Raw genomic sequence first — 22,500 nt, forward strand, 5'->3', positions numbered from 1 at the left:
GCTGTGCAGCGCCGCAAAGTGAGCTAGGGCGAGGTGACTTGCTCAAGGCCACACAGCGCAGCGGCGGGTGATCGAACTCGGTACGTTTTGGGTACGAAGCAAAGACCGTAACGCTGAGCCAAGCTGCTCCATTATGGCAAGAACTTTACTGCTATTGTGTTTAAGTGATAAAAATCTATTTTTGTGTTAGTTGGGTGTGAAGTTTGGGGGAAAATCCTGAAAATAACTGGTAAGGAGAGAGTTAATATAGATAATCAACATTGCCACCTGAAATCCAACGTAACCAATACTTACTTGTAATCTCTGTCTTCTCGTCAGTCGCGTTGTTACGCTCCGAGCTGCATTCACATTTTTCACGATGTAGTCTGAAGGTGCTGTTGATCCTTTTTTCGATGAAAAATTCACGTCCAGTGTCCCTGTGTATCGTCTCTATAACTCCAGCACACTTGAATTTCAGCACTGTCACGTCCTTCGGATATCCACGTAAAAAACATTTGAATGTAGTATCGTTTTGACAAGCCACGGGCTCATCACTTTTAAACTCAATTCTTTCCCCATCGTTCACGGTTAGTACGGGACGGGAGGCACATGGCGCTTGAAATTTTAGAAAATGTTACATCATAATATCACAAAGAAGAAATAACGAAGAATTAAATCACAAATAGTCAAACACACACACAAACACACTCACACACACACACACACACACATATATATATATATATATATATATATATATATATATATATATATATATATATATATATATATATATATATATATACCAGTACATGCATGATAAGATACTGACTGTCAAAATTTAGAGCCATAATCAATCAACCGTTTAATGGCGTTGATCAGATAATTTTATTTTTTTAAATTTGATTTTGTAATGCGCAATATCCACTAAACGTGCTCAAAGCGCTTTGCAAAGAGTCCCTAACAAACAACAACACGCAACAAAAAGAACGAGACATGTCCGACAGAGTAAACCCTGTTAAACCCTGTTAACAGCCAGTTACTCATTTTATACCCGAGTACGGTGAGAGAATGTGAATAAAGATTTTGGTAAGGAGAGGTTTAAAAATAGATAGCAGTATCCTTCGATTTTGGTAAACCTTTAATATAATTCTCCTGACTATTTAACCTATACAAAGATGTATTGGAACCTTAGAAAACAATTTGTTGATATTTAGGCCCATAATTTGTGTACCCGCCTCGGTCTATACCAGTCTGCTACTCGTTTTACAAACTGACTACGTTGAGAAAATGTCTCTTCTTCCCCCCCCCCCCCCCCCAAGGACTCAACTTTGCGCTATATACCCACATCAGGACTCGAACATGGGATCTAAAAGTCGGAAAACGACTGGCATAATGTCTCAAGACCACACAGACCACCAAAGCGGCTATAAAAAAATCTTATCAGAAATCTTACTCGTTGCTTCACAAAAGACAGAGAGTTCCTGGCTGGGTGAGGAAGCTCCCCATCGTCCATTGCCGCATGGTTTCATTATTGCACAAATTTTTCTCTCATCTTTAAACGGATTTTTATTATTTCTCCAGTTCGTGTATTTACTTGTATTCTGAAAGAGAAAAAAAATTAATTATGTAATAATATTTTAGAATATATAGGGAATGAGATTAACGGAAGAGTAGCGTCCCTTGAAGCGAGGACGAGAGACGCATGCACAACCAACATGTCGTTCTCTCTCTAATAACTTTTCCGCCGGTGACGTCACAGACTATGGGTGACGTCGAATCAAGGGACGCTACTCTTCCGCTAATCTCATTCCCTATAAAAAGCCACCAGATTGGGATTGAAGTGGGCAACACATTTCATTGTTTGTGAGGAGTTATATTAAGTTATATTTCCATCTGGAAGAGACAAATAAACGAATTTTTATCGATTTGCGTGGGATCTACTCATAAAATGCTGAGAGCCTAAATTGTGATTAAGAGGGTCTCTAGAATGAATGAAGAAGCCGTCACTCAGCTGTTTGTTACAGAAAGCATCTGTTTTGGTTTTTTCAAAAGCACCCAAAAAGTGGCACAATGTTAGCAGTGTACAAGAAAGAGCTGCCCATTTCGTTTCCGGTGATTTTGACAGAAGAAACAACGTTGAAACCTTGCTTACCAACATTCAATGGCCAACTCTGGAAGAACGAAGAAAGCAAGCTAAAGCAACCACGATATACCGATCAATACATAAGTTGATTGAAGTTCTCCACGACCTTGAACCCGCAACAACAAAAGGAAAACCAGAGGACACGATCACAGATTCCAATTTCCATGCTCGAGAGTGCACTGCAAGGAGCAGTCGTTTTTTTTTTTCCATCTAAGATTGGAATTTGGAACAGCCTGCCTGCGGATGTAGTTAGCTCTGAAGACCTTGAACAGTTCAGAGACAGAAATATCGCTTCTGTGCCACTCTAAACACCAACATGCATACCAAAGTTTGCGACAATACAACTCAGGTGGTTTGCATATATGCAGGAAGAAGTTTGGACATTTTCGATATCGTGATTTTTATACGACTTCAGTATAACCAGCATAGTTCTTACCAAGAGAGCATTTTTTTATTAAACTTCAATAATAATTTACTAAAGGTTTTGTTCTTGTTGTTTGTAAATTTTCGTATATTTCTTAATCCTTTTTCATATTAAAATAGCGACATCATTTTTTTCCGGGTTTTTTTTTCTCGGATCCTGTATAACTTTCCGCATATCACAATAACTGTGGATGTTAGGCGCTATATAGCTTTATTTTTTTTTTTAATTAATTCATTTATTTATTTATTTATTTATTTATTTTTAGTTATTTACTTATTTAACATTTATTTATTTTTATATTTTTGTATTTATTCATTTACAATTGTAGAATAAGACTTACCAATGGAGTTCCATCCACCCAGTGTGGGAATTTGTCGTCGATGTTGTGCAATCCAATAAAGAAATCATATGGACAAAAGTTTTGATCAAAACTAACTGCATTTGAGATTTAAAAAGAAATGCGAGAGAATTAATCAGATAGGTTCTGTTCATTTTGTTCTTACAGTTGGAAATGAATCAAAGAAGAACGAGTTTGTATTGTTTTTGGGCGTTTTTTTTTTTTTTTTTTTGTTTTTGTTTTTGTTTTTTTGTTTTTTTTTGTTTTTTTTTTTTTGTGGGGGTTTTTTTTTGTTTCTTTTTTTTTTTTCGTTTTTGTTGGGTCTAATTTTTTTTTTTTTTTTTGGAGGTGGGGGGGGGGGGTTGTGGTTTTTAATTAATCATACATTAAGTCTCCTCTCATCAAACAGCACCCCAAATCGTACACTTTTAGAATAAAAAACACAATATATGTAATTACGTCATACAGTCTTAAAATCATCGAATCAATATCTTGATACAATCATTCATCCTTTTCCATTATTCTTAGCGCTTAAATACATTAAGAACTCACGTTTTTTAAAATTGATTCTTATCAAATCCATCAACCCTAATCTTGAAGATTAGTAACTCTCATTTGTCATTCACTTTAGCTCAAACTAAGAAAAGTTAACATATTTGCGTTTCCATATTTGCTCATTTCAGTCATTTTTCATGTTTATTGACATTAAAAGATTGTTTCAGATTTTGGACACAGAATAAAAAGCAATTTCGTAATAATTTGTACCTTGATATAGTACAGTCAACTGGAGAACTAGAAAAAAACCTTTTACTTCATAGCACAAGACCGGCACGTCGCTGGTTCTGATAGATAAGTCAGTAACTTAACAACAGAATTTCATTTTTTACACCCCCCCCCCCCCCCCCCCGACAAAAAAAAAAAGCAAAAAAAACTTACGGTTGTCCATAAAATTCTGCATCGCAGGGTTTTTGATTACCAAGGCTTGTCCTCCGAGAAACTCACATTCTTTTTGTGCCTGATGACAATTATACTTTTGTAACAAAGTATATATGTATACGTTGCCCTGCTTGAAATGTACCCAACCCATTTGTTGGGAGCAATACAATTCTGGAGAAATAAAAGTTGTTTTTTTTTTTTTAAATCTTGAACTTTATATAGAGCATTATCCACTAAACTTGCTCAAACTCAAAGCGCTTTACAAGGGGTCCCTAGCCAACAGCAGCACTTAACATGTAGGACGAAACATGAGGCCTGTTAGGGGCTATTACATTCTTTTCCGGACAGAGACAACGCTGTTAAAGGCCATTTACTCATTTTACACCTGAATACGTTGAGAGAATGTGAGTAAAGAACCTTTTCCAATAACTCTACTATGCATCGCTCTGAGCGGGACTCGATCCCAGGACCTCTCGATCCGAAGGCGAGTGTCATACCACTAGACCACGACATAGCCGCACAAGTAACAGTAAATTGGGGTGTAAAATTAGTCACCGTGTGAAAAATATATATTTATGAGTTGTAAAAAAAATAGGATGCGGGCGGATTGGGGGGCGGGGGCAGGGGGGGGGTGGGTAATTGTTCTTGACTCTATAGATAGTATGCGCTTGGCTGAGAAGTTCACAACATTGCCATCCGGAAGTATAACGGACCAACAGTACACAAAACTATTGTAACCATGAACTTCTATAGTCTCGTTAATACAGTTCAGTGAGAATTACTCATAAACGCGGATGGCAAAAAACAAAAACAAAGACCTGAGTGACGCCATCTTCATACTATCGATACCTCCCCATAAAAAAGTAACGCATAATGATATCAGAAAACCGACATTGAGAAGCCTTGTCAGCGATTTTTGTGTCCCAGCACCATAATATTTTCTGTCTTCTGCGCGCGGGGTAGCTACCACCCGACTACGACTCTGAGCAGGAACTTGTCATGCTAATGTTGGTTATCAAAATAAACCACCAGGTTGCACTGTCTGGCCTTGTTGATATTCATTCACTATTTTCTTAAAATCAAATAATGCATTATTTCATTTGGATTGTTTTTATATAGTTGATTAGCTATTGGAGACAATTATATTCCTTAATTAATTAATTAATTAATTAGTTAATCAATTAAAAAAGAATTAAATCTGAATATCATAACAATGCAACACCAAAATTTTGTAAACACGTCTGTCAATCAAAAAGAACAATCAGAAATTCTGAGGTGTAGAACAAAGATTTCTTGCACTCTTGTGTTTTGAAATCCGAACTTTATTTTTTCACCGCGAGCTCGTGCAGCTATTAACCAGTAGATGTTGGACCAATCAAAACACTTGATTTGTGACACACCCTCAGCCTGCTCGGACAAATATACCTGGTTATTTACAAACAATAGAATGAAGGAAATTGACTGCTCTTTGTTATTGTTTTTCGACCGATATTCGTGTGATTAGTTCTCACTAGCTTCGCTCATCCAGACTGTAAACGTCAAAGTTTAACATAGTTTTTTTTTGTTGTTGTTTTTGGTGACGGTACGATTGATCAGGCATCTTCAGCAATAGTGAGAATTTACTTAAACACATACCATCGATGGGGTACAATGTAGTTTGCTTAGCATAGCACTAATTGCCATTGCTTACATGTGGACGACTGTCCGAGGGGTGTGGTAATGTTCCCTTCCACTTGGTGTCTATTGGGAACGAGTCCCGAATTCGAACAAACAAAGCGTGCAAGAATGAAATACGCTTCAACAGCCATGAGGTCACTTCCCTCGTAATGACTCATGATAAGTTTGTAACTCGCTCTAAACTGACGGAAGAATGGCGGACGCCCTTATGAAATATTTCTCCGACGAGCATAAAAGTGTATCCAGAGGACATTATAAATATGATCATGTTGTAACGTTTATACATTCTGATCACATGACGTATGAAAAGTTCTAGCCAGCATGAAGAGTAAAAAAAGTACTGATTTTCTTTGTTTATAACCACGCTGCTCGATTGAATCCAATTATCACATTCCCTCGAATGCTGAAGCGCTTCTTGGCATAACCGACTAAGCACTTTGGCCTCCTAGTCTTAAAGGCTCCATACACGCGCGGTTTTGATCCTGGTTCAGACCCCGATCAGGCAAACCGGGGTGAAAACGCAATGTGTGTGGCCGGTCCATCGCTCGCAAAGCCCGCTTTGCTTAATATTTTTCGAGGCGATCGGCGATCGGGGGCGTGGCAGTATAAAAAATTGGACAATTTTTTTCGGATTTTCGCTGTTTTTACGTCAGATTCGTGATCAGCGTCGAATTTACAATAGGTTTGATACCAAGAACTATGTTTTTATTCCAAAAATTGATGAAATTAGAAATAAAATTTAATTAATATTGAGGTTATGTGGCCGACAGAACAGTGTCCCTCCCTGTTTTGTGGTATGACTCTCGCTTCCAGATCGGAAGGTTCAGGTTTCGAGACCCGCTCTGCGTGGCGCAGAGTTGAGTCCTTGGAAAATGCTCTTTACTCACATTTTCTCACCGTACTCAGGTGTAAAATGAGTACATGGCCGTTCGTTGAATTTGTTAGGAAAAAATGTCACATCGCCTGACAGGCGTCATGTCTCGTCTTTCAAGTTTAATATTGCTGTTGCCTTGGGACCCCTTGTAAAGCGCTTTGAGCACGTGGATATTGCGCCAAATAAATGCTGTGTTATTATTTTTTTTAATAATATTTTTATAAATGTTGCGCCAGGAAGATGTAGATGGCAAAAGTTTCGTTCTTGATCATCGTAAAATTTATAAAGGATTTCATACAAAGAAAAAAATAGTTCTCATAATTTTCAATGTAATGATATAATAATATGCCAGTTCTTTTTTTTTTTTTTTTTTTTTTCCTCCTCACCCGTTGACGCGACATGACGGTCGACCTTGACACAGAAATTTTGGGATTGGCAGATGCCAAAAAGCCTTGACTACGTGATGACAGGGGTGGGCATTGTAACCCTGAATTATAATCTACGAACAACGCCCCCCCTCCCCCCCCCCCCAAAAAAAAAAGAGCTGTGTGCGTGTGTGTGGTGGCGGTGGTGGTGGTGGGGGGGGGGGGGTGCGAATGCGAGTAGTCCCGAGGAGTACCCGTTTAACCTGCCACGGGAACACTGTCGATTTGTTTTATAAATAATAATAATAATAATAATAATAATAATAATAATAATAATAATAATAATAATAATAATAATAATAATAATAATAATAATAATAATAATAATAATAATAATAATAATAATAATAATAATAATAATAATAATAATAATAATAATGACGATAAATAACAAATCTTTATTGTCCACAAAATGGAAAAGTTTCCGTGGTCTACGTTGCTTTTAGACTTAAATCGGATTGCAAATGTATGGATGTTATGCGTATTGGAAAAATACTCACGACATCTCCATCGGGGTATAACATATTAACATACAAAACTGCAAACGCGAACGTTCATTGTCTGATTGATATTAGCCACTCCCACGCCTCGTTCTGAAAAAAGTCCGCGAAATTAAAGGGGAGGCAAGAGAAAATCAGCTGATCGTTAAAATAGTAACAGAAAAGTGGAGGTGCTCGGCAATGAATGCAAGAAAGACATTTAAAACGCCGTAAAAATGTTTAAAAATCACTTAATGTTATAATTACCATCCATAACAACCTGTCAAATTCACATATGTAAGATGTCAAGCCAAAATTAATAATAAAATAATAAAGAACACGATTGACCGGTGGTCCGTTGACTACACATGCATACGAGTACCAGAAATATTTTGTAAACAATGTAACACAATATAATGTGTAAGTTTCAAAGCAAATGCAACCACAAATAACATCAAAGAACAATGTGGGACTACTGTTTTAATTTCATAAAACCAAACGTATATTTTCTGCCCCCGATATTGAACGTGTAGTTAGTATGTATCGTACAAACAACATTCGTTTAGACAGGTAGTCGGGATTCTAGCGCCAGTTTTATTTGGGCAACCATGATTGGGATTTCACTCAATGCAATTATTATTATTAATTATTATTATTATTATTATTATTATTATTATTATTATTATTATTATTATTATTATTATCATATAATAATAATAATAATAATAATAATAATAATAATAATAATAATAATAATAATAATAAATAATAATAAATAATAATAATAATAATAATAATAATAATAATAATAATAATATAATAATAATAATAATAATAATAATAATAATAATAATAATAATAAGCAGTTGAAAGGATATAGTCTTTGGTGTATAAGTGCATATGTACAATATTTCTTATAATAAATGCTTCAAAACAAAACAAAACTAAAAAAAATAAATAAAGAATAAATGAATAAAAATATCTATTTGGGCATTTACTTACATTAATAGTCTTGAAAATCACAATCACAATCCATGAAAATTAAATATCCCAAAATCCGAAGAAGACATGAATTTAATCCAAAATCCAACACAGGAATGTATTTTAATAGGAGACAGATATCCTATTAAAACCATAGCATTACTTGCAAACAACAATACCCCACTCTGTGTTTAACGGGCTTGTGGCCGTCACATTGTAAATTGTGGCCGCATTAGGGTAATCGTTGTCCTAAAGACTGACATACTGACATACAATCAATGAGAACTATAAAGAATCCATTCTAGAATTCAACTACAAACTGAAAAGCATGATAAATATCACTCTCTTAAATAATTTCCTTTGCTCAGGTTCACTCACACTCTCCTTTATTGCAAAACATTGATAAGTGAGATAAAGTTTGTATTTCAATTATAAACTTAATCACATAACCTAAATGATGGAGAATAAAAACAGCTAATTATAAAAATAATTCACAGATCAAATTATCTATTTGAACTCCGCATATTTAGCTTAATTACTCATTGACCATATATTTTTTTTAATGGCCTTGTTTCATTTAAACAAGACCATGACGCTTATGCCTGGACCGGGTATTCACAAATTCTGCTTTTGTGTTCCACTTTTCGAATCGAATATATCTCTATCTTATCCGTTTATTTGCAAATTTTCTGCACTTTATAAATAAGACCATAACGCTTATGTCTGGACCGGTTGTTCGCAAATTCTGCCTTTGTGTTCCACTGTTCGATTAGAATTAATCTCTATTTTTTTCCGTTTATTTGCAAAGTTTCTGCACTTTATAAATAAGACCATAGCGCTTATGTCTGGACCGGGCATTCGCAAATTCTGCTTTTGTGTTCCACTTTTCGAATCGAATTAATATCTAGTCTATCCGTTTATTTGCAAAGTTTCTGCATTTTATTAATAAGACCATAACGCTTATGTCTGGACCGGGCATTCGCAAATTCTGCTTTTGTGTTCCACTTTTCGAATCGAATTAATCTCTATTTTATCCGTTTATTTGCAAAGTTTCTAGATTTTATAAATAAGACCATAACGCTTATGTCTGGACCGGTTGTTCGCAGATTCTGCCTTTGTGTTCCACTGTTCGATTAGAATTAATCTTTTTTTTCCGTTTATTTGCAAAGTTTCTGCACTTTATAAATAAGACCATAGCGCTTATGTCTGGACCGGGCATTCGCAAATTCTGCTTTTGTGTTCCACTTTTCGAATCGAATTAATCTCTATTTTATCCGTCTATTTGCAAAGATTCTGTACTTTATAAATAGGACTATGACGCTTATGTCTGGACTGGGTATTCGCAAATTTTCCTTTTGTGTTCCACTTTTCGAATCGAAATAACATCTAGTCTATCCGTTTATTTGCAAAGTTTCTGCACTTTATAAATAAGACCATAACGCTTATGTCTGGACCGGGCATTCGCAGATTCTGCTTTTGTGTTCCACTTTTCGAATCGAATGAATCTCTATCTTATCCGTTTATTTGCAAAGTTTCTGCACTTTATAAATAAGACCATAGCGCTTATGTCTGGACCGGGCATTCGCAAATTCTGCTTTTGTGTTCCACTTTTCGAATCGAATTAATCTCTATTTTATCCGTCTATTTGCAAAGATTCTGTACTTTATAAATAGGACTATGACGCTTATGTCTGGACTGGGTATTCGCAAATTTTCCTTTTGTGTTCCACTTTTCGAATCGAAATAACATCAAGTCTATCCGTTTATTTGCAAAGTTTCTGCACTTTATAAATAAGACCATAACGCTTATGTCTGGACCGGGCATTCGCAGATTCTGCTTTTGTGTTCCACTTTTCGAATCGAATGAATCTCTATCTTATCCGTTTATTTGCAAAGTTTCTGCACTTTATAAATAAGACCATAGCGCTTATGTCTGGACCGGGCATTCGCAAATTCTGCTTTTGTGTTCCACTTTTCGAATCGAATGAATCTCTATCTTATCCGTTTATTTGCAAAGTTTCTGCACTTTATAAATAAGACCATAGCGCTTATGTCTGGACCGGGCATTCGCAAATTCTGCTTTTGTGTTCCACTTTTCGAATCGAATGAATCTCTATCTTATCCGTTTTATTTGCAAAGTTTCTGCATTTTATAAATAAGACCATAACGCTTATGTCTGGACCGGGCATTCGCAAATTCTGCTTTTGTGTTCCACTTTTCGAATCGAATGAATCTCTATCTTATCCGTTTATTTGCAAAGTTTCTGCACTTTATAAATAAGACCATAACGCTTATGTCTGGACCGGGCATTCGCAAATTCTGCTTTTGTGTTCCACTTTTCGAATCGAATGAATCTCTATCTTGTCCGTTTATTTTCAAAGTTTCTAGATTTTATAAATAAGACCATGACGCTTATGTCTGGACCGGGTATTCGCAAATTCTCCTTTTGTGTTTCACTTTTCGAATCGAATTAATATCTAGTCTATCGGTTTTTTTGCAAAGTTTCTGCATTTATAAATAATAATAATTGTTCAAAATTTTACCTTACACCCGATATTACAAGTACAAGTGAGCCAGGTGAAGAAGATTGTCAAACAGTGTGACAGATGAAATAGGAAGAGAGAGTGAGAGGGAGAGAGAGAGAGAGAGAGAGAGAGAGAGAGAGAGAGAGTGAGAGAGAGAGAGAGGGTAAGAGAGAGAGAGAGATATTCGTTTTTTGTTCAAAATCTCTCTCTCTCTCTCTCTCTCTCTCTATCTCTCATTGCACAAGGTTGTGCTATTTACTACTATTTATCAAGAACAGCCAAGCTGGCAACCCAGTCTCTGTATAAACTAAGCAAGATGGCAACAGGGACCTCGCTCCTTATCCAATGCCGAAGCTTTAGTTTGAGTCAAACGGTTTTGTTAAAAAAACCCACCCAAAATAAGTTCGTGTCGTAAGTGATGGAAGTTGAAGTCGGCTTATTATAAAATCGTTTTTATGGTCTGTTTGGATTACCCTTTTTAAATAGAAAAAGTGAATATATCATAAACTTGAAGAATAGGCAAGCTAAATGAAATTTAAATTGACTGATTAAATGAGTACGCGAGGCTGAGTTGCGAACGACTACTGTGTTCCGACATTCCGATCCCAGTGTCATTCATGTTCACCGTACCGTGTTACTGTCTACACACTACACTGCATTGTTAGTGACTGGTCATGTCTTTTTTGTTTGTATGTTTTACGCAAGCTTAATAAAAATTAAATTGACTGATTAAATGAATACGTGAGGCAGAGTTGCGAACGACTCATGGGTTCCGACATTCCGATCCCAGTGTCAGTCATGTTCACCGTACTGTGTTACTGTCTACACACTACACGGCATTGTTAGTGACTGGTCATGCCTGTTTTGTTTGTATGTTTCTTTTAATATGGGTCAATTTACAAAGAATAATAATAGAAATGTTCAAAACAAAAACTAGATTCACTATTACGTGCCTGTAATGAAGTGCTTTCCACAAACCGTGAGCGAGAATGATGGTGGAGGTAATGGCAACCATGTGGGTTTGTTATTGTTTCCTACCTCCGTCAACCCGCGCATCCGGTTGCGCACCCACGCTGATTCTGACCAATAACACAGCCGTTTATTACACTAGAAATCTTTCACTTTAGTTTACTACCGCCTCACCCCCAATGGGAAGGACCCACCGTCGATGACGGGGAGACCACCGTGTGGTTACGTCATAACAGATGTCCAGACGTGAAAACTGGCCTATATTTATCCCTGCAGGTAGAATGCACCGCTTGGATTTCATTGTCAGTCAGGCTATAGGACAGATTTCGTAAAATCGTTCATTTTTACACTGCAATTGCTGACCATACACTTCTTCCATATTTTTCTATTTTATATGGATATAACGGCCACATTTTCATCTTTAAGACGCAATTATTTTCATTGATATCAAGAAATGGTGAGTATACTTTATTCTCTTTTGAAAAATGTATATTTTTCTATTTAAAATTAACCTAAAAAATATTTTTAATTGTTTAAAAAATTCAAATTGATGTTATCTGAGTTTTGTTACCCTAACACATGGTAGTAAATATAAGAGTAATAATCTACTTTTAATATAGCATTTATTTCAATGATTTGTAATGACCGGTTTCTGCACAATGAATGTGTAAACACATCTTGTCTAATTCTTTGTTGGCTAACAAAATAGTCCCGTATTCAGGCAAACTCCTGAGACATAAGAACACGAGTCCAATTGTGATGATAACGTTATTGTTGTTGTTGTTTTATGGTGATGATGATGATGATGATGATGATGATGATGATGATGATGATGATGATGATGATGATGATGACGATGATGATAACGATGACGATGATGAAGATGATGATGATGATGATGATGATGATGATGATGATGATGATGATGATGATGATGATGATGATGATGATGATAGCGCAGTTATAGTAGTAATCATAGTAGTAGTAGTAATAGTAGTAGTAGTAGTAGTAGTAGTAGTAGTAGTAGTAGATAGTAGTTAGTAGTAGTAGTAGTAGTAGTAGTAGTAGTAGTACACACACACACTCAGAGAGAGAGAGAGAGAGAGAGAGAGAGAGAGAGAGAGAGACAGAGAGAGAGAGAGAGAGAGAGAGGGGGGGGGGGGGGGGGGGGGAGCGTGTGTGTGTGTGCGTGTGTAAAACTCGTGTACGCACATTTTTAGCATGGAACGATTTTTATTGCTTGTTCAGTCAAGTTCTCATGATTTCTCTGTGAAAATTGAACTTTAAACCTATAACTTTCACACCAATTTGCCATTCCGTCTTCACGATTCGCACCTTCCCTCGATATTCTTCTACATCGCCCGTTGATACAGTCAACGGGCGTGAGAAAAGAGGGTAGATAGATATATTATAACATCAAAAAGCGATGTGATCAAAGGTGGCGGATGATTGTGTAACATCAAAAGCCCGGTGGACTGCGCTACAAGGCCGAAGTTTCGAGGGGATATGTGATTTGAGTGGGAGGGGCTTATTTGACTTTGTCGATGACCGACTGGTGGACGATTGAAATTATAATTGTCCTTTTTCAGCAGCCAATTGGAAATGGGTAATTGTAAACATCTGATTGGCGCTTCATGGATAGAAATCAGTTTGGAGGTCATGGGATGAATTTGCTTGAGAGATGGAGTAAATTTGAAATGAATTGAACGTAATTTGGGGCGTTGTCTAGGTGTCAAATAAGACTCTCACAGACCGGTGATAAATCCTTTTATTTTGGCCGCAAATGCTACAGTAAACTTCTTTCTCTATCTTAATTTTGCTAAAAATATTTCAGAGTGGGTATATAGGCGGATTCCATTTTGAATAACGGGCATTTAGAACTATATTTTAAAGGAAAATTATTACGTTATTATTATTAGAAGGCATCTAGGCGATCACTTTCGTATTATTACTAACAATCAATAATATTATTATAACTCTTATAATTACAATTATTATTATTATTATTATTATTATTATTATTATTATTATCATCATCATCATCATCATCAATATCAATAATAACTAATGATTTTTTTATTTACTCAGATGAATGGTCATACTGAAAACAAGCATTGTCTCAATGCAAATGGACTCTGCCGAATAAGCTGTGAAAGGGCTCAAATGAGATATGTGGTCAAAAAACATTTCATGCAAACTGCTCCAGAATTAGCAAGTGAAGTTCCACCAGTGAAAAAAAGAAAACAGAACGTTGGTTAATTAGAAGATGTTTCTGTGAAATGTAACAATCAGCTGTTCCTTACAATAATCGTGAGGTTTTACGTATGTTAATAAAAAGTATTAATATATAAAATGTGTTAAGATCTAGACGTCTATACAAAGTTCAAAGGAATACTTATAACTTATCTTTACCTATGATTGTCAATGTATTTTAAAATAACAGTTCACTTTGATTATCTGATCATTAATCCTCCCCCCCCCCCCCCCACCATCTTTTTCAATGCATTTATCACGATTTTTTATTGTCAAAAAATGGATATTATTTATTTATTACTATTATTACAGTGGTGATCAAGAGTAAGATAAATACACTGATATTATATGATTATTACTAGTATTAGTATTACATCGATATCACGTGTTTCAACTGATTCACAATGATCATTTCTGTTATCCACGATGCTTCGGTTGATCAATAAGCAGACCATTTTCAACCAATTTCCATTTTAAATAGTATTGTAGTTATCTGGTAGGCGTCCTTTTTTTTTTTTTTTGTCGCAGCACTGGAGAGAGAGAGAGAGAGAGAGAGAGAGAGAGAGAGAGAGAGAGAGAGTGAGTGAGAGAAAGAGAGAGTGTGTGTGTGTGTGTGTGTGTGTTTTGGTGTGTGTGTTGGTGTACATAAAACTAATTTATGCAACGTTTTACCACGAAACAATTTTCATTTTACCACCTCAGTTTAATCTCTCATCAGTTCTCTCTGACAATTGAACTTTGGACCTATAACTTTAACACCGCTACGTCATTCCATCTTCACGATTCGCACCTCATCGCGATATTCTTTTATGTTGACTCGTGGTACAGTCAACGGGTTTGAGAGAAGATAGATATTGAGTGACATCATCAAAAGCGATGTGATCAAAGCTGGCGGATGGTTGTGTAACATCAAAGACCAGTGACTGGTCTACAAGGCCTATCATATTCGTGGGTATGTGTGATTTGAGTAGGAGGAGCTTTCTTGACTTTGCTGATGACCGAGTGGTGGACAATTGAAATTAGAATTGTCTTTTTTCTGCAGCCAATTGGAAATGGGCAATTGTAAAAAGCTGATTGGACGCTCATGGAAAGAAAGCAGTTTGAGGGACATGGAAGGAAATTGCCGGAGAGCGTGGAGTGGGGAGGAGTAAATTATATTCAATGAATTGATAGTAATTTGGGGCGTTGGGAAGTTAAATAAAACTCTCGGAAACAGGTGATGAGTCAATTCTTCGGTCGCAAATGATTCAGTAAAATTCCTTATTCTTTCTTTCTTTCTTTTTTTTTAATTTCCTTTCTGTCAGAGTGGACATATAAAGGCGAATTCCAATTTTTTTTTTAAACGGGCATTTAGAACGATATTTTAAAGAGAAATTATTGCGTTTACCAAAATTAGCAGGCGTTTAGGTGATAGCCACTATATTATTTTCATGAAAATGATCATTATCATCATCATCATCAACATCATCATTATTTTTTTTTTTTTATTTTATTATTATTATTATTATTATTATAGTTTAGATCTATACAAACGTCAAAGGAATGTATATAACATATCTTTTCCTAAGAATTGTCAATTGCCATTACTAAAACCAGTTCGTTTTGATCATTTGATCAACAAACCCCTACAATTCGGTGATTACGCATTTTTTAAATTGCTGTCAAAAAAGGATATGGCTGTACAGGTGAGCGGATATCTCAACAATGCTTCATTACAAAACGACTTTGGTTATATATTTTTACTCTGTGAATATTGATGATTATTGCAGTATTTCTCATTTATTTGTATAAACTCAGATAACTATGTAATGTTTGATTATATCGTTTGAAGTAATTAAAATTTCGGACCCATTTTTATGGTTATTTCCTATAAAATCTAATCCCAAATGATCTATTAAAATTATATCAAATAAAAGTATGTAAATCACTAGTTATGACTCTAAAATATCTTATTGCAACATCTAATAGCATCTTTACTACGCCACTTTGAACTTGAGAAAAAAATCGTCAAAATAGGAAAAGTTGCTCAGTCGCCCTTTCGACACAGGCCGTGACTCGTCATCTGTTATGAACTAGCGTCCGGCAAAATTTACCTGTCGAACTAAAGTGAAAGCAGTAAACGGCTGTGATAACTTAGTGATAAGTTAATTATAAAATGCTGTCTAAAAGCAATAACAACGGGTTGACTAACGTCAAATTCATTCCTTCTATTGATGCTCTGTGTTAAATTAAAATACTCACAAAGTCCGCCAGCCAGAAATATCACTCCAGCCCAAATATCTACATGGAACCTTGAACGTTATAGTCTGATATATTTTAATGAGAACTAATCATAAACTGGGTGTCTAAAAACAATAACAATGAGATGAGTGACGTCAATTTGGTTCCTTCTATAAATATCCAAGAACTTTACTCACTCCATCCGCTCTCTCCTCCTTCAATACATATGAATCTATTCTCTCATCACTTTTTTGTGCGGCTATGCATGTGATCTTGTAAAATGACACTCGCCTTTGGATCGGACGGTACTGGATTCGAGTCCCGCTCTGAGTGGCGCATAATTGAGTCCTTGGAAAAGGCTCTTTACTCGCATTCTCTCACCTTGTTCACTGTTAAAATGAGTACCTCGCTGTTTATAGCGTCGTCTCTGTCGGGAAACAATAGCAATATCGCTTAATAGTCATGTCTCGTCTAACATGTTTTTATGTTGGCCAAAGACCCTTATAAAGTGATTTGAGCACCTTTATTGAATATAGCGGTATATATAGCGCAAGTAAATTTTTCTCTCTTTCTCTTTCTCTCTCTCTCTCTCTCTCTCTCTCTCTCTCTCTCTCTCTCTCTCTCTCTCTCTCTCTCTATCTCTCTCTCTCTCTCTCGACATGTTAGATTATTATAGCTATTGCTACATATGATGCGAATATCTTGGACGGTTATTGATGCTATGAGTTTAGGTAAAATGCTCACAACATCCACCAGTCGGAAATAACGTACCGTCACACAAAACTACGAGTAACCTTGAACGTTAAAAGTCTGATTGATATAATTTAGTGAGAACTAATTACCAAAATGACTGCCTTAATACAATAACAAAGAGTGGAATGATGTCAATTTCGTTCCTTCAACAGTCTAATTGATATAATTTAGTGAGAAGTAATCACTATTGTGCGCAAGACGAAAGATAGAATGACAGACAGTAACTGGGATCGGTTCTGTCGACCACATAGCCTCACTATTAATTAAAATTTATTTCTAATTTCACCAATTTTTGGAGTAAACACACAGTTCTTAGTATCAAACCTATTGTAAATTTGACGCTGATCACGAATCCGACGTGAAAACAGCAAAAATCCGAAAAAAATTGTCCACTTTTTTTATACTGCCACGCCCCCGATCGCCGATCGCCTCAAAAAAATATCTCCCCGTGTGTGGGCAAAAATCATCTGCGATAAACGCAGGGATCGGGTCACAGTGACGAGGTCATCCGTACCGCGATCAGCGGATGTCAGCGTCTATGGGGGGCTTTACAATTGGGCCTCCGAGTCTCTTCTTCCATCCTTTGTGTGAGATCTAGCTACTTTTCACTTTTCATGGTCTTTTGCCATAGATCTTACTAACAAAATTATGTCTTCCGCTGAATCTATTTTATGTTGACTTTGTTTGAGGTTCCTGCTTAGCACTGCGTCAATGGGCATAATCTATTTTACCTTTCCATGTGCTCGAGGTCATTAGTCACATTGCAAAGTATACTCAAAATGACCCACATAGTGAAAAGTATTCACAGCTTTTGAAATATCTAGAATCACGATTGGTCATTTTGTTCAGAATGACACATGAGTATGTGTTTAATTTTCATAACCAAAACAGCGTGTTTACATTTGTTAAGAAGAATCCAATCGTTGAACAGCAACAAATCATGTGAGTGATGACTGGGTTGGACGAAAACATGAATATAGATCGCTCCCATTAAATATTGTTATTGACGGGCGTCCTTTTTACTTCCATGACATTGTCCAGTTGTACTGAGGTAAGCGTACGTGGCTTTGTTTGCAGGTAGTCCCTTATCTCTTCGTGCTAGTACATGGCGAAAAGTCGCCATGAGGCCTCTAAAATTTGAAGAGAGAGAGAGAGAGAGAGAGAGAGAGAGAGAGGGAGAGAGAGAGAGAGAGAGAGAGAGGGAGAGAGAGAGAGAGAGAGAGAGAGAGAGAGAGAGAGGCAATATGTCCACCAAATAAAAAAAAGGAGGATTATAAACCCTTAATAAAAAATATAAGAAAATGTAGTAAAATAAAAAATAGGTTAAAAAGAAAAAAAGCTATTTTTGTTGGGGTTTTTTTTTCCCCAATGACTCAACTTTGCACGGACTTGAACCTATCGGTCCTAGAAGGAGTGTCATAGGACCACACCACACAGACGTAAACAACAACATCAACAACGCAAATGGAAGACAGTAGATGGTATTCTCTTTAATTACCTTGACTCGATAATGGTGTTGGTAGAAAAAGGAATGACATTAAAACCAAGATCATCCTGTTCAGATACTCTCGAAGATTCGGGCTTGAGGACACCGGGATCTGTGGGTGAAATTAAATATTCATAATATTTTAATTTAAATTAAATAACCATGATTTCTTTTTTTTTTGTACGGCCCTATTCCATATAATACTCTATAATACTCTGGTGGGCCATGGCCTATTCTCAACGCGCATCTTTGTTATATGATTATATTATCTGTTCACTTGCACAAGCGGGCGTATTTATTGCGCGCGCGTTTGTGTGCAGAGGTGTTAAGCGTGTGATAACATTTGGAAAGTATATATGTGGTGTACAGCGCATAGAGGCGCTCTGCTATAAGAAAAAATATTATTGTCATAAAAAAAAATTTTAAAGAAATTAAAATGATGTTTGATTGATTGATTTTAAGGGTTTTACGGCGCTTGCAACACATTTAGGTCTTATCAGCCCCAGTAAAAAGGAAGAAAATTGGATAGTAAAAACGATTTAGATGTACAATTCAAAGGACTTGAGGAAAAAGGAAGAAATAGGGGACATGGTTCAAATAGGGAACAGATGTATTTTCCATGAACACACTATCAGTGTACTTAGTTTGAGATCACCTAAAAGTCTCACCAAAACACCAGCACAAGATCCCACTAAGAGGATTACACTCAAATGCTTACAAAATAAATAACTAACGATACATAACAGGGGACAGAAAAGTCGTGACGTCATACCTTATACTTTTCTGGTTCCAAAATCATTGGAAATGTGAATGTAATCAGCCCTTTTGGGGATAATAATAAATAGGTTACATATTCGATCATAAGGTGGCATAACTATTTTAGTAGCCGGGTATATTATTATACGCAGATTTTTATGATAAGGGGACGTTAAAGAGCGGGGACAGATGATATGTCTTATTTAGAGTAGAAAATAAGATGCCATTATTCTGAAACCAGAAGATTACACATGGTATGTATCCAATCCTCAGGAGGAGTGGTTTTACACTTCCCATGAGATTGGAACCAGTTTTATATCGTTCCCTATTAACGAACCTGATAATGAAAAATGTGAAAAACAATTTGATATATTCCAAAAGTGTGTCAAAGCAACTGCAGAAAAGCATTTACCAATAGCTCAAATAAACAGCAAAAAGGAATGGATGACAAATGAAATTCTAAACCTATTTGAAGAAAGACGAAAATGCAACAGAGGGTCTGCAGAATACCAAACATTGAACAACCACATTAAATCCAAATGCATCGAGGCACACGAGAACTATCTAGACTGGAAATGCTGCGAAATCGAAAGAGAATACAAACCCAACCCCCAACAAGCTCACCAAAGAATAAAAGAACTATCAGGGAAAAGGAAAAGCAAAGCAGCAGGAAGTTGTATCCAAAACAAACAAGGGGAACTGCTATTTGAAGAACAACATATAGAAAGCCGATGGGTAGAATACATAGGCGAACTGTACAATGATCCAAATAGAAATGAACCACCACTGAAATTCAAAGAACCATTAAGCGGACCAAACATCACCAAAAGTGAAATTGAACATGCCATGGAACGAATGAGGGATGGTAAAGCAACAGGCCCTGATGAAATATCTGTAGAGGTATTAAAAAGCCTAGGAGATCTAGCAATTGATGAACTTCACATATTATTCAACAATATATACAATACTGGGAAAATTCCAGAAGATCTCTGTAACTCTATTTTCATAGCAATACCAAAGAAAGCAGGTGCAGTCAGATGCGAAAATTTTAGAACTATAAGTTTAATAAGCCACATCAACAAAATACTGTTGCGTATAATTATCAACAGGCTAAGGAATAAGATTAACCCCGAAATCGCAGAAGAACAATATGGATTCCAACCTGACAGAGGGACAAGGAACGCAATATACCTCCTCCGTGTTTTAAGTGAAAGAGCTATACAGGTTCAGACCCCACTATACCTCTGTTTTGTCGACTACAAAAAAGCTTTTGATAGAGTACGCCACGAAGAAATACTAAAACAACTGCACTCCATTGGCGCTGATGAGAAAGACCTCAGACTCATGCAAACATTATACTACACCCAGCAGGCATCTATCAAAATCGGAAACTCTACAGGAAATTCCATTCCTATTAAGAAAGGAGTCCGTCAAGGGTGTGTTGCCTCACCAGATCTGTTTAATCTATACCAAGAAACAATCATGAGGGGCATAAATAATATGGAGGGAATAAAAGTGGGAGGTCACAACATAAATAATATAAGATACGCAGACGATACGGTACTCATTGCAACATCAGAAATCCAACTTCAAAAGATTGTTGACAAAGTGGTAGTAGATAGTGAAGCCAAGGGAATGGAAGTGAATATCACCAAAACGGAATGCATGGTAATACAGAAAAACCCCGAAAACAACAACACCTGCAATATAACGATTCACGGCGAGCAACTTACCAACGTAGAAAGTTTTAAATACCTAGGTTCAATAGTGACAACAGATGGAAGATGTAACCGAGACATACGAGCAAGAATAACTCAAGCCAAACAGGCCTTCATGGACCTGGGAAACATTTTGAAAAACAAACAGATGTCGTTCGGGATTAGATTCCGAGTCTTGAAGTGCTACGTGTGGCCAATCTTGTTATACGGATGCGAAAGCTGGACTACAAATGCAGAAACACAAAAGAACATTGAAGCTTTTGAAATGTGGTGCTTGAGAAGGATGCAGAGAATATCGTATACTGCACACAAAACGAACGAAGAAGTGCTAAAACAAACATACCAACAAAGGAAACTAATGCCCTTAATAGTGGATCGACAACTATCCTTTTTCGGACACATAGTAAGGAAAGATAAGAATGAATACCTGGCAAGTTGTGGAAAAATACCTGGTAAACGCGCCCGGGGGAGACAAAGAAAAACACTCATAGACCAACTGAAGGGCTTCACCAGCCTAACAATCCAAGAGCTGTTTGAAAAGGCAAGAGACAGGGAGGAATGGAGAGAGATAATTCATGCAGTATCCGAAGCCTGGACCAGGCATGGAACCTAGAAGAAGAAGAATATTAACGATATTATTAAATGAGACCCATCGCCTCAATCAAGTATTATGCCGGGGTGAACCAAGCATGGGAATGTGATTTTAAAATCAAAATATTTTAACCCAATGCTTTTTACCATCTAAACCTCCCTGGTCACACAAAATATGTCACCCGGCCCCTCAAAACGGTAATATTATTATGTCGGAACGATTTAGTTGCTGAGCATGAATTTATAACCAGAATTCGAGAAGTAATCGGCATGCCAATATTATTGAAGAAAATGCATACACTCTTAACGTGCGGATACGTGGTATGACACTCGCTTTCGGATCGGAAGGTCTTGGGTTCGAGCCTCGCTCGGCGCATAGTTGAGTCCTTGGAAAAGAATCGTTACTCACATTTTCTCACCGTACTCAGGTGTAAAATGAGTACCTGGCAGTTAACGGCGTTGTCTCTGTCGGAATCAATTGTAAAAATATCACCTAATTTACAGGCGTCATGTCACGTCCTACATGTGTAGTGTTGCAGTTGGCCAGGGACCCATTGTAAAGCGCTTTGAGCACGTTTAGTGGATATTGCGCTACATAAAAGCTCAATCTTTTTTTTAAAATCCGCCAAATCTTTGATCATATTAACTCTAATTTCACTCTTCGTCACCCAGTTCATACCGACAAAATACCGGATTGAATTGGTGAGTTACGAATTTGAATGTTGACAAGTTCTCCTTTCACATGTTGGCGGATGATGCCCAAATACACAACATGTCTTTAATAATATACGGATATTTTCAACACACACAAAAAATACGCCTTCCGCTATGGCATCATTAGAATACCATCATCGCCTAGGCATTCCATGAAAGAATATGGATAACCAACCAAACAAGGACGTTTGATGTCAACGGGAATCACTCATGTTGTCCAAAGTGAGCTAATTGGGGATTAATAGTCTTGCCCAAGGA

General features: G+C 36.6%; 1 long non-coding RNA gene across 1 annotated transcript in view; it reads right to left on the reverse strand.

Annotated features, from left to right (window-relative positions):
* Nucleotides 1–3,758: 3,758 nt before the first annotated feature.
* The window catches only part of LOC144979367 (uncharacterized), a 23,742-nt gene continuing 5,000 nt past the window's right edge, over nt 3,759–22,500 (reverse strand). The window contains exons 3-4 of the long non-coding RNA XR_013646675.1: nt 18,476–18,575; nt 3,759–3,993 (exon numbers count right to left, since the gene is read on the reverse strand). This is a non-coding gene — a long non-coding RNA (uncharacterized LOC144979367). The remainder of the gene's footprint in view (nt 3,994–18,475; nt 18,576–22,500) is intronic.

The sequence above is a fragment of the Berghia stephanieae genome, chromosome 9 (assembly GCF_034508935.2).
Source record: "Berghia stephanieae isolate SIO BIC M18660-M18661 chromosome 9, UCSD_Bste_1.3, whole genome shotgun sequence".
Classification (NCBI taxonomy): Eukaryota; Metazoa; Mollusca; class Gastropoda; order Nudibranchia; family Aeolidiidae; genus Berghia; species Berghia stephanieae.